This window comes from Amblyomma mixtum, chromosome 10 (assembly GCF_055824585.1).
Source record: "Amblyomma mixtum isolate Tamu chromosome 10, ASM5582458v1, whole genome shotgun sequence".
In the NCBI taxonomy this organism is placed as follows: domain Eukaryota; kingdom Metazoa; phylum Arthropoda; class Arachnida; order Ixodida; family Ixodidae; genus Amblyomma; species Amblyomma mixtum.
The window spans coordinates 60,372,732-60,385,607 of record NC_143021.1 but is presented as its reverse complement, the minus strand read 5'-3'; positions in this window follow the sequence as shown (position 1 = coordinate 60,385,607).

Sequence of the window (12,876 nt, the reverse complement as noted above, 5' to 3'; positions counted from 1 at the left end):
GCGGCCCATGAACTGTATAAAATGAATTGAAATTCGTCCAGACCGTCGGCTCAGAGGGACTTAGTTCGCCCACACGGAGATACTCGATGCCGAGCAAGCGTACGACAGCGTACCCAATGCCGTGCTTTTGCCCATGTTTTTACCTCCCTGTCGGACTCGGACCTGGGGCCTCCGGAGCATCTGCTGGTCGACATTGTACGTCTCTGTGAGGAAAACACGGTCGTCGCGCACTTCGGGTCCTCGATCGGCCCCATCGCAGTGAAGAAAGGTCTGCGCCAAGGGTGTCTGTCATCGGTGAGCATCGAGCGAGAGCTGCTTAGGTCGCACATCGGTTTCCGCCTCAGCTGGCATGGATGACAACCGCTAACTGCCGGGTAAAACCTTCGCGGACGATCTAATACTGCCTGTGGAATACCCGCCAAGGATTTGCAATTTCTGCTGAGCGACTGCCAGAATGTGGTTACTCGTTTGAACCGACGGCTCAGCTCCAAGAAGACTGTGGTTGTCTGTTTGGCTGGAAGCAACACGGCGGATTGAGAATTAACCTTGGAAAATAAGACCTTCGCCCAGAGTTTATAGTTCCTATGTCTGGGAGTGGAGATGCTCGCTGGAAATCCGTTACGGCCTTCACAAGGCTACCGAAAAGCTGCCCTTACCTTCCATGGCACCGATTTGATCAGGCGCTATGCTGAATGTGTGGGCAAGCAGACAAAACTGCGGAACACTTGGCTCTCTCCTGCCAAGGCCTTTCTAGTCCACCGCGGATGACAAATTCTACAGGCGTTTGGGTCTCCATTTCCCACCCAGCTAGAGGAACTGGATCGCGATCACAGCAGCAAACGTAATATCGGAGTCCCAGTGGAGACCATCGAGAAGCACCTTGCTGGCTGTTCGGTGCTGTGTGCCGACGATACTAGGAGCACTTCTAAAAACACTGGTTGGGGGTGTCATGTGGCAGCAGTCACTGAAATGGCCACCAAGCTTACGATGTGCTGCTGTCATTTCTGTTCCAGCTGTCTATATGTGTGTGTGTGTTCATGCATGTGCATGCGTTATGTGTAGGGAGTAACTAGTTGTGTGTGCTATGTGCATGTGTTTGTGTACTCTGGCTGGGCACCACAACAGCTGTGCCCACCTGATTCAAAGGATAAGGCCACCGTCATCATCAGGCTGTCTCGACTAACTCAGCTATCCACTGTTCCACAAGGGGGAAAGAGTTATCATGCAGGATCTCAGAAGATTTGGCGTGCATAGCAATTTCATCGAGTGCAATTTCTAACTACATACAGGGCTTCGATGGCGCACTGTGCTCGATGCCACTCTGATGCTTCAAGCTATTGAAAGCAAAAAAGTTCTCTGTGCCCGCCCCTGAAAATTGTTTTTTTTTTGGTGGTTATGAAGATTCCATGAGGCATTCAAATACGAAAGACCTGAAGTGCTGTGTAGCCAGACTGTTTGTCTGGCTTCCATTGGTTACTGTCACATAAAGAGAAGTGCATTTCTGCGCATGTTTCTGTAACTAAGCTCTCCAGCAGTGTGGCCTGGAATAAAAGTCTCCTACTTTTGTTTTTCAAACGAACAGGTCAGCTTCGATGGCCAGTTCTCTAGTGCACTCAGCTGTCGGCACAGCCGATCACGCCTCGTGTTAAAGTACAACACACTCTTGCACTATGCACTGCATATTGTCATCTTCATCAGCTTCCAGGCGTGAATAGATCGGTTCACCTTAGCCTCGATCAAAGCTTAACCTCGTCTAATATCCTTGCCAGACTTGCCGACGACCTAGCAAAACAAAACCATGAGCCAATCAGGCTAAACACATGCTTTCACATGTCTGTTCAGGTGAACTATGCGAAAACCCTATCCTTCTTCGTCTAGAATTAGATCATTATTTCTTGTCTGACAGAGTGAGAACTGCAGTTGGAAATGGGGCATTGTATATCTTGGTTGCATATATGAGGATATATGCACTGATGTAAAATGTGTAAACTGGGTGCAGATAGCTTTGGGTTCTGTTTTTCGAAATGCTCGAGCAGATTCTTGTAGGATATTAACAGAGTAAAGATATTTACCGCATTTTCCTAGCTTTGTCTTTGCAAGTTTTTTTCTTTCTCGAGTCCTTTTTACAAAATAGTTTTTCCTGCTGCTGTTCTATCTACTCCTCCAATTTGAACCACTAGGTCAGCGGCCTTACCGCGGCATGTGGCTAGGTCAGTATGACTTCAGTCAAGGAGAAATTCGGAAAACCTCAATTGCTGGGCATTGCACGTGCACCCTAAAGAACCCCAGCTGGTCAAAGTTAATCTGGTGTCCACCGCTGTGGTGTTCCTAATAGCTCACGCGTCGCTGAGGGATGTTAAGTCACATAGTTTACAATTAAATTTTTTTCCAATTTCTAGGGAGCTCAAGTTAGTCTTGTGAATTTTAACGTATATTTCTCTCCATAGGAGAGTAGGGAGACATTTACACCCATTCACGCTTAATTGTTATATACGGTGGGTGAGTGGTGCCATAGGTAGAGCAGAAAACTGCATGGGAACACTTAATTTCCTCATCCTCATTATCCTTTGAAAGGATAGAGCAGACAAAAAAAACGCCTGAAACATCTTTTTTCTAAGGCAATTTAGCTGAGTCCCAGAGCCAAAAGTTGTGTGCTGATATCACTTATTTTGCAGTTCTTATAGTGACTTCAGTATGCCTGCAGTGCCAAATTTAAGAGAAGAACCTTGCTCGGTTGGCGGAAAGACTCGTTGGAGAGCTGAAGAAAAAGGCTACGCCTTCCCCTCAGGGGCACCAGGAAGAGACACAGAAGAAGGTCGTGTCCATCTGGGTATCTGCACGGTGTCTCTCATCGTCTAGGAAAGATCGCAGCGTGACACAATGTGCAGGTGGTGTTCTCCGCCATTCATAAAGTTTAGAAAGTGTTTGCTGCAGTGAATAAGAGGCTGGTACCGGCCTCTTCCAGAAAGGAGGTTCAAAGGTGCACTGTGTCGCATGTAGACAAGTTCATTAGTTGCAACGAAGGGGTGGTGTGTAGGGTTCCTTTGTAATGCGCTCAAACGGCTAGGTGCTGAAACGTCAGATTGAAAGAGTGTGAAAAATTTCTTCACAAGGAAAAAACCCCTTCTTCTAACCTCGTGCTACACTGCTACAAATGCAAAGAACATGAAGATCATCTCTGCGTGCGGGACTTACATAACACGTCGATACCATGCAAGAGTAGTAACCAGATAGGCAGGCAAATTTTCACAGCATGTTGCATCGCTAAGAACTCGTACACGTGTGTAGCAAAACCATCTGTTGCTTTGCAGAGAAACGAGACAGCATTACTTAATAAGTGCCTTTCCTGTGCAGTGTAATTCTTGATGTTTTTCTGTTTTTCTTTCGTTTTAAGTTCCATGCGTTTTCACCTTATATATTTTCTGATTTTTTCATTAAACCTTCAATTCTTAGACAGTGTCCGTGTCATCTTCTCTTTTGCCGGTCCTTTGTCTGCTTTTGGCTCGTCTTCAAGATATAACTGCATCCAACTCGCCCAATACAGCGTGGTGCAAATTTATAGCCTGAACAATTTGGCTGCAGAAGCAATGTTTTTGTCGGGCTCAGCCCAAATTTACAGAAACTCGGTGCCTTCAGGAAAACATCAACAACCCACAAGTCTACGAGCACGAAGCAAATTTTTATTTTGAAGAAGTTTTGATGTCTATAAAAAGAAAATGTCTGAGTTCACAATACCATTTTGTAATTGCTGTGTAAAAAATAATGATGTGATGTGACGAAAATAAAAAGGTTGTTTTTTAAATTTAGTTCTATGCCCCTTCCTAAAACAAAAATCACACCTGACATGAAAAGCACTCTGCACCCCATTGGCATTAGTTGTTACAGAAATGGGCATGGGCCAAGCAGTGGTAGACTTATGGGTCACTCCTGGAGGAGGTGGTTTGGGGGGAGAATCACATTTGGACCATGTATTTACGGGCGCTTTTTTGTCTGAAAGATAGGGTTCAGTTTGGTTTGCCTATGTGAAATGTCTTGCTTGGGAAAGATTTTCCTCCCCATCGCGGCATAAATCCGCCCCTGGAGCCCAGTTTATGTGAACAGAGGCAGTTCTGGCAATTTCAAAATTTTGGGCATCAGCAGCATCCAGCGCCTGTGTACGTCCTTCCTTGTTTCTTGTGTCCCGTCCTTTGCGCTGCTCCACCACGAAGCATCCTTTAGCCCACACTTCCACCTTCTAACATATTGTGTGAACTGTGGCGGAGACCATCCAGCTTATTCTTGTCCATGTTGAATGTGGAAAAAGGAAGAGAAAACGTTTAATTTTGTTAAGCACGCACAGGCACATGACACAGTCTTCAAAACGTGCCTCTCGTGATGAGTTCATGTGCATAGAATAGTAAAGTGGCCCAGGGAGTCGGACTTTTATTGAGATCAGTAGTGTAGCGTAGCTGGCAAATATTCTGAACTGAGCCATGAAAACCAGGTAACCTATTTTCCTCAAGAGGAGAGCATGATATCTTGTTTGCACTCACTTATGAGGGAAAACTCTGAGAGTGATAATCAGGGTGGTATTTTAATTAAGGACAGCGCAGTGAAGCATGGAAAGTAACATGGCAGGGCAACGATAAAGGGTTTGAGGATATCCTAATGAGTTAGGGAGCAAGTAGGAGGTAAGGAAATGCTAGCTGAAATCAAGGAAATGTACACAGTGAGTATGTGGAGGACGGATAACTGATGATCCATTATACTAAAGGAATAGATTCTGTTGCAAGAAAGACATAGCAGAGAGTCAGGTGGGCAGGTCAGATTAGTTTAATTCGCAGGGATAAGGTGGCCGCATCTAGAGCAGGAGGACATGGTTAATAGGCGAGATATTGGAGGGGACTTCATCTCGCAATGGATGGAGTTCACCAAGCGATGTTTCATCAGGTGCTTCTAAGGATGAAAGTTATGTGCCTAGAAAAGGCATGCTTCCTTGTGCTTACTTTACTCGTTAGCAATGGAGGCTCTGGGAAGCAGATGATTTCAAGCATCAGCATTTTAATGGCACAAATATAGTAAGTTTCATAACTAGCCAAGTTTGACATTGAAAAAGCAACTGCATAGGTTTCAGAAATTAGAAGAGCTTAAAGGGGGTGAATGTATGAAACTTGAAGGTAAAGCATGCAAAGTCCTTTCGGGCGAGTATTTGAAATGATGATGTAAATGCTGTCTGAAATCCTGACGGCGTTGAAGCTTCTCCGCAGCGCATAGCACCAAGTTGTGGTCTGCATTATGATGTCATCGAAGGTACCGCTACATTTCCAATGCATCAAGGCTTGTTTTCAAGGAAAAAATCTAAGGTCGTCGAAAGCAAATGTCGCCTACCGTTTTTGAGCAGCACGTAACAAGGCACGACAGGGTGTGGTCGACGACAGTGAACATTTGAAATCTGGCCTTCCGTGACGTCACACCAACCTTCTCTGCACTCCTCCGGTGTTGTGAGGAAAAGGTTAAACTTACGCTTTGAATATGTCAATATTTTAAATGCTGACGCCAGAACTGTTGGCATGCTTTACCTACAGCTTGTATAGATTTGAATCCTTGAGTAGCTTGGAATTTTCAAAAAGTGGTGCAGTTGCCCTTTAGACCAGATACATATCAAGCATAATTTTGAGTGTACTCTAAACACAATATGAATGCTATGCTTATAAAAGAGTCTAAATGTTTCACATTGTTTGGTAAGCACGTCAGAATACGTTATTATTGTATATGAAAACTGCACCACAACTCTGTATCAGTCTGATGCTTGCCAGTATCGGCAACATGAGCAGTATTAGTTTTATAAGACTACTAAGCCATTTGTATCGGTAAGACAATTATGTCGAGTCAGATTTCGTCACATCCCTATGATATGAGGAGGGCATACAGCAAGCACAAGCAGTAAAGAAAAAAAATAGGTAAAGAGCACTAAGCAGAAGAGAGGAATAAAATTGTCAAATGCAACCACCTATGGTAAACGCTCACGAATGTTCATTAACACACATAGGATGTTTCGCTACCAAAAGACACGTGCAAACTGAAATGCATATACACATAATAACACTGAAGAAATAGAAAGACGCTTACAGAAAATATTCTTGGAGTGTTCAGAGACTAGGTTTTTGTACTGAAAAACATGTTGAAGTTAGTTTCTTAATTAATCATGGGGCTGCGTGGTGCATCATTTGTCAGCCAAGTCCTGTAAGGCTGAAGCAAAGGTTCCAATATACTTGTTTTCAAAATTTATAAAACAGTGCCAAGGTTGGCTTGAGGTGCGACAGTTGTAGAAAGATGTATGGTCACGGTGAGAAATGGATTTTGTATGTTTGATGGCTTTGCTGTGTGTAATGTAAACCAACATTAGCTATGCAACACGCAATGTTCTTTTGTAACATGTAAATTTGATTTTGCCTAGGGTAGCTTGAATAGTACTTCTTAAGACAAAGGAACAGTAGTCTTCCTGTCCTAAAACATTGAAAAAAGGGCCACGATTGGGCTTTATCGCATAAAGCAGATTTAAGTTACTGGCCTGTTGAAGAAATTTTCTGATCAAGGGCTCTTCTCCAAAGCATTTCTTGCCACAAAAGCTACACGCAAGGGCTGTAGAAAGCTGGCACCTACCCAGCAGCACTGGGTATTGAACCCGGCACCGTCCACATGCCAGCCACATGCCCAAACTTCTAGGCCACTGCCTAGCAGTCTTAAAATTTTATTTGTTAGGGTAACTGATAATTCAAGCAGTGTACTGTTCTTGAAGGAAAAAAAATTGTGCCAGTTACCTTAAGAGAGTAACTTACATGAACATTTCACTTCTTGTCAAGTACATGTAGATGTTGTGGCACTAGTGATGTTGTTAAGGGGCAGGCAAGATTAGCCTTGCAATGAAAAGTGCAGAGCTGGTCCACCTGTATCACGTAGTCTGTAAACAAAATACAACTCCTAGCATTGCTCTCTCACAAAAGCAACTGTGATATTATGCGTCTCGAAATGTCAAGAACAGCCTCGTCGCGTTAAATAATATTTAGTTTTCTTTCCCTGAAATCAAATACCTACTGATCCTTTAGAAATGACAAAGAGTATTTTATGTGCTGCATGGGGCCCCTGTTTTCCTGAAGGGAGAGAGAGACTAATGAATACAGGAGAGGTCTGCTTGGTTGTTAGCCCAGCATGCTACTCCAGGTGAGGGTGAAAGAAGAGAAGAAGATGAGAAGAAGAGGGTGAAAAAGAGAGGAAAAGGAAAAAATTAAAGGGTGAAAAGTGAAATATAGCATAGTCAACACTCATGGACTCACATACACACATAATTATCAAAGTGTGTCCACCAACCCATCTCCCTAAGAAAAACTAATAATGCTTTTGTATCTCATGCAGCGAAAGCCACATCACTCCAGGGTCCAAGAAACTGCTCCAGTTGCACGGGGTCATCTTGACGGAGTCCTAAAGCACTCAACAGTGCCTTGCAATGGTTAATAAAGGTTTGGCAGCAGCAGATCAAGTGTTGAAGATCCCGCACAGCACATGTCGGGCACAGATGGCTACTTGATGCACCAATTTTATGAAGATTGCATTTAGTGAAGGGAACGTCGATGCCAATTCAGTGCAGATAATTGCAGTCATGTCTATCTAAATTGTGAGGCATGCGGAAGTCACAAGTTGGGTTGATATGAAGAAGGGGTCTTTATTGACGCTGTGGATCACCCCACAAAGAGCGCTGCGTCTGCCAGGATTTAGTAGCCAGAAGTCTCGCATCATCAGTACAAGAAAAGGATATGGATGGGATCAAGGAGGTGTCGCTATGCACCGACCTTGCTGCACCGTCAGCATGCTTGTTGTCTGCGAGGCCGCAGTGAGTGGGTAAGCACTGAAGCACAACACGGTGACATAGTTTACAGGCCTCGGTGTGTAATCTGTTCAATTTATTGACGATGTACTCCTGAAGCCTTCCTGATGACTTTATCAATTGTTTGGAGAGGCAATGGCACCAATACGGCCTTTAATCGAACATTGATCTTAAGCCAGAAAGCATCCACTGCATCGACATGAGAAATATTCGCATATCCTACTATGCACTGGAAAGGATTTAGTGGCGCGGGCTGACCTTAGAAAGGGACTTCCTGGGATAAAGCTTCGCGCAAAAGGATCATAATTTACATGGTTTCTGTCCATGCCTAGCAACAATGATTTCTTCTCTATAATTCGTCCTGCAAGCTCGTCTCTCTCCTGTGTGGCGAATTGCTCATATTCAGCATCTACAGTTGAGCACACTTTTGGTAGAGTTATAACTTTAGTGCTGGAAGTTTTAGCATGTGCTACAGCACCAATAAGTTTTCGTGATCTAGGTTCGAGAGCTCCAGTTTTTCAACTGCGTCAGGGAAAACTTCCCAATTCATGTAGTGTGCCTTGCACTGCTGGGAACTTAAAAAACACCACCAATCTCAATGTACGTAGGTTGGTGATCACTGCCATAAGATTGTATGCCGACACTCCAAATTGTTGAAGACGACAGGTGCGCAGAAATCATAGAAATGTCAAGGGCACTGGATCTTGCATCTCGATAAAAAATTGAAAGTAAAGTGAAATTCCTGCTCTGTGCAATATCAAGTAACTGTCGACCTCTGGCTGTTGATGTGATGCCTTCCCATGCAGGATGGTGTGTGTTGAAGTCTGCCGTTATGATGTGCAGTGCAGGGGTACTTCGTACGATATCCTGAAGGCGGTCAACGTCAAAGTTTACACGCGGGGCTATGACACGACGGTCACTGTGAAGGACAGGTCCATGATCTTTTCAATTTTTGCGCTTCTCTCAAGTTGAAATTTTTTTGTTCATTGGATGGAGGTTGTTACTACCTGGGTGGAAGCTTGGCTTGGCAATGGTGAAGTCGAAGCACTAGCCAAGCCCGGAGTCTGAACAGTTGGAACCATGCACGTAGTGCGGGCTTGATTGAACAGAAGCTTTGCAACACTTTCTGTTCTTCCGTGTTTGCTGCATGCGTCCTGCGCAATGTATTGTCATTTGTGTGTGTATGTGTGTGTGCCAAAGAATCTCACCGAGCGCACTTGGTTTGCAACAAACTGCTACTGGTGTACAAATGTGCTTTACATTGTGAGCAATACATGCAACTGCTATCTCAGCAAACCACAAAATATCGAATTGATGGTTATGAAAGCACCAAAAACCCCAACATAAAATCGTATACTATTTATTCATTGCCAACTGCTGACAAATTGAACGTAATGCAATAGCTGCCCCTGTTATTTGAACTGCAGGGTCATTGACTGCATATCCTGTAGATATGCGTTCAGAGTTTATGGTTCATGGCAACGTGCAAGGCCTTCCCTGTCTCAACTCTCCATGTCTCAACTCTTACCTCTCAGGTGGTAGGTGATAACAGTCTAAGATGTGTAAATGTTCCTAAATAATTTTCATATGAACTATAAAAGACCTCTATCATACCTTGTTTGGTAAAGAATCAAAATATGTCCTGAGGACAGTTTAAGTTATAACTATGCAATTGTATCTTCTGTTCTTTATATAAATCTCGCATGATTTTTTGCCTGCGATTTTTCTGCCATTATCACGTTCCCTTTTGCCACCCGTGCCACCTGAACCATCCAGTTCTGGTGGCACTCGACTGTGTGCTTTGGCTGTGCGATGTTTATGGTTTCTGTATTTTCTTAGAGTTGACCGGCCCATGCAGTTCAGGACTATTGTTTACAACGCGATAGTTTTGGAGTTTGATTTCTTTGCATGTCTTTACGACTCCACATGGCAGCGTTTTTGATAAGATGCTGAGATCACTTTATATACACGCCTCGTCTTCCTTCGCATGATGAAGTAGTTAGCCTGCGTTTTTGTGCATTTGCCTCTTTGCCGTCTGTTTCTCGTTTACGCAGTTCTTTCTTTGCATCTCATAACGGGCCCTCTCTGTGGACTCATTGTAGTAGAAGCCTTTAGGCTGTAGACTATTAGCTCTGAAAATAATTTTATCAAATTGCATAACAGTCAAGGAAGTTACAATATTTTTTTTTGAGTAGCAAACTCCTTCAAGCATACGAAACAGCAAGAAGTGTATGCAATATGCAAACATGCACTGATTGCAACTTTGCTTTATGTTCTTGGAACTATATGACGCAGCAATGTTAACTTACCTTCACACCCATCACCATGAACACGTATGATTGCATATATGAGGCTTAAGGTACCCTCCACATCTTTCAGGGCTCCATTAAGTTTGAGGCAGTAGCACAGTATAATACTATACAACTGCCATCAAAATCACAGCAATAGGTCAGGTAAAAACACTATTCTCAAGACTTAAGTGGCATGTCACAGGAATAAATCTGTTTCATTCAAACCTAACATCAAAATACCCAGGTTCAAAACATTTCATGAAACTTAATCTCGGTGAGCTTTGCCTAAAAAAACATGACGAGATTACATTATTTACAGTAGCTACAGCTTTTACATTGAGCTAGTTTGATTGGTTCACTGGGGTAAGGAGAGTCTGTGCTTGCCTTGTCACTGCGTTCTAACGCAATCAGTGTGCTCAATATGTCCCGGTGGTAGAATTAGCAGGGTGACAGGTTGGACGAGCTGGATTGTTTACCTTGAGAAGAAATGTGAGTGCATGCTTATCTTGAAGTTGCTCATAAGCAAATTTCCTAGTGAAAAGATAATTAAGTCTCAAAGGTCCCTCGGCCTCGCAGGAGCATCTACAACATATGCAGGTTATGGTCAGTTAATGGTGCTTCCATTTCGACTTCTAGCTGGACATCAAAACTTTCCAGCTGGAGGTAGCTGGAAGCAAGAAATACATGTTCCAGCTGGATATGATTTCCAGTTCCATAATCTAGCTGTAAATAGAATTTTCCAGCTTACATTTAATGGTATCCAACTTGAAAAGGGCGTGGTTTCAATTTCCATGACCCAGCAAGCAATAGAAACATGTCTGGGGGATCTTGGTGAGCAGTGCGCCACCACGAACCTGACCACCACTCCTGGTCGTGCGTGACATAGCCATCTCCGGGGAAAACATCTTGGCAATTGAACCGATGCTGAGCATTTGGACCATTAATTAAGGCCCTTCAGCGGAGGCAACACACCACTTTGGCTTCAGCTTCCCGAAGACGCGGCACCTCCGGCCTGGCCCGACCGGGGGAAATCGGCAGTCGCCCTTTCCTGTCTTCCCCTTCATCTTCCAGCTGTCTTATTGCTGTTGTTGTTATGTTAATACAATGGCACATGCCCACACAGGGGCACAGTTAACTGTCCCATCTCCTGTTCTTGCCTTTTCATTTTGCGTGGGTGGCTTTAGGGCTAACCTTGCATGTAGAACTACCCTGGGTTATGCCATATATTTATTGCTGGGGGGTAGCATATATGGCGTGCATGCCAACGCATATGATGTCTACAGCACGCTGCAGACGCCAATGCAAGCACTGGCCGTAGGCAGGGCTTGCGTGCAAGTTCCTGTCCCGTCCCTTCAATGAGTTCGTGGTGGGTATTCATAGCTGGCACCGAGGCCGAAAAAACAATTATTCATGGCTACCATGCATGCATCAAATGATCGCCCTAAAAAAAGGGGGATGGACCGAAGCAACAGCTTCATTCTTTAAAAAAAAGAGATTTCCCAAGATACCATGTGGTACGCACATAGCGAAACAGCAGAAAAAAAATGAAGCCGTTCAACACTGCTGAACATGGTTACAGAGCGAAAACTATGGCCTATCGGGCAACTAAGTATAAATAAGCGGCTTGGCATCTGTAACGTTGAGTGTGTTCCGAACACGGGTGGTGGTGGTGAAACTTTATTTCCAGCAGATATAGAGGAATGACTCAAAGTTGCCCCTCGCTTAAACGATGGCCGCTATCCCTTGGCCAGCGGCGGCATCTTCAGCCAGCTGGAGGGGCTTGATCTGTGTCCCTGGGTCGAGGCTGAGCAATAGAGCTTTCCACTGATCAGATTCGGTAATGAATCGGTTGGTTGGTTGGTTTATGGGGTTTAACGCCCCAAAGCGACTAAGGCTATGAGAGACGCCGTAGTGGAGGGCTTCGGAAATTTAGACCACCAGGGTTTCTGGGTAGGGACTGCGGGCAGTTCCAGATCATTTGATTTAGATTGGCTTAGCTATCACAATGTTTGCATTTGTCTGAGTAGAGTCCTTCCGAATAGAAGCTACATAATCGGGGATTTGGATAGGTGTTAGTTTGAAGATTACGCCAGGCTTTGGCCTGTTTGGAGAGCATTTTATCTTCTGGGGGGAATCTGCGTCTTGCAAGCCTGTAGTGCTGCAGGATTTCTCTAAGAAAACAACCTGTCCTTGCCGGACCATAGGGTGGGAGGGCTGCACGACCCAGCTCGGCGGGACAGTTCTCGAACTAGGTTATGAGCCGCCTCATTACCAGCAAGGGAGACATGAGCAGGCGTCCAGATTAGGCAAATCCGCCGTGTGGGCTGATAATTTTGCAGAATCCGTGCTGCTTGTGGGGCGATTTTTACCAACGTATAAACGTATCGCCAATTTTGAGTCGGTGACAATGGTTTCTGCCGAGGATCCCGCAATGGATAGAGCAATGGCTGTTTCCTCTCCAACATATGTGTGTGCTGAATGCATATAGTGCCCCCAGTTATGAGTGTACCCCTTTCCGTGGTGACCACAGCTACCGTCTTGTCAGCCGAAGAATCTGCTGTATCTACATATACCAGAGAAGTATCAATAAGAAAGCGTTTTCCTAACGATTTGGCTCTCTCTGTACGACGTTCAGCGTGGAAATCTGGGTGCATGTTCTCAGGTATTGGAGGAATGACCAGAAGCTGGCGTATATGTTTGGGATGGACACTGAATAGGCAGCAC